Source organism: Morone saxatilis, unplaced genomic scaffold, assembly GCF_004916995.1.
Source record: "Morone saxatilis isolate NCDOM2014 unplaced genomic scaffold, NCSU_SB_2.0 Contig7, whole genome shotgun sequence".
NCBI classification, from domain to species: domain Eukaryota; kingdom Metazoa; phylum Chordata; class Actinopteri; family Moronidae; genus Morone; species Morone saxatilis.
Window position 1 is genome coordinate 1,890,784 of NW_023340246.1, and position 1,395 is coordinate 1,892,178.

The following is a 1,395-nucleotide window of genomic DNA, read 5'->3' on the forward strand; positions in this document are numbered from 1 at the left end:
CTGCTGAAAACCTAGCCACAACTTTCCTTAGCAGGAAACTCCTGAATCTTGTGGGACTCAAATTCGTATAAACTTGTACAGAAGGAAATCGTTTGAGGTGCTAAAGTTAGTGATTTCCCTTGAACGACTAATTTATTAAACCAACCTTTTGTTAACCTGGTGTTATTTAGGCAGTATAAACATAGAGCTTCTCTAAATAATGAGAGAGGTTGATCAGTTGTCTAAGATAAGAGTGAATTGATCCTGGAGGGGAAGATCAATTGTTACAGCGGCACAGGGAACAGATGAAAAGAAGTAGATCCAGATCGCTTTCAGCTTTAATTCCAAACTATCATCAGCAGAAGGAAACAGAGGTGTTAAAATCAACAGATAAGCTTTAGTGTACATAGCTTGTGCTCTCAAATTTGTTAAGCTGATGAGCATGTTTGAGAGGTACCAGAATACAATATAAGTACTGTATAGGCTAAAATTCAACAATTTCTGGAAATTATATGCTATAATCCTGAAAAAATGTAACTGATGCTGTCTGTATTAAACAAGCCTTACAAACTAACACTGATGAGAGGAATTTGAACTATTGTAGCAGCCTGCAGCAGTATTCGCAATTGGTATTGTTTGCACCCTCCTCAGTCAGTCATTCAACAGTTCAAACCCCCCCATACAGTCGTAGTACAACAGTACAAGTACAACACCTGTCATCCCCCGTACACACTCATTAACAGCTCAGCTGATGTCATGATGATAAGCAATCTGGGAGCACACCAGGTGTATACAAACTGTTAATTTTAGCATCTCTGTTGCCTCCTCTTGCTAATGGTTTTGCACCCAAAAAAAAAGACAGAACTGATCTACTATCATTATGCCAGTATCCCTGCTTCTGTCTTTTATGTTCAAATTAAACTATTACCCATTTCTGAAGCTTCTACTGTGTGGTCTGTGTTGACAGGGCAGCTCAATACCTTGTTAGGGAGCAAGGCAGCTAAGAAGCTGATGTATAAAACTAAAAAACTACTACGAAAACCGTAAAAAAGTAAAACATTTTATTCCATACAGGGACCTTTGGCACATATCACCTTTCGGTTTCCATTTGCTGTGTATGCAATGTATTCAAGCAAAAGTGCATAAAAATTAATATTTGTGAAGCGGATACACAACTTAGGTATTGGTCTTGTTGGTCAAAGGTGAAGTACGAAAACACACTGAACTCTTTGATGCATTAATGACCTATGAGATTTGTTCTAATTCGGGGATACAGTCAACAAACCTAGTCCCAAATGCTCCAGCTTGTGTGACATGTACTTTATATCAATGACGGATGACAACCAAAATGCTAACCTCTGGTAATTACCACATGGTCAGATGCTATATCCAAATTTGGCAACATGTTCTCACTCC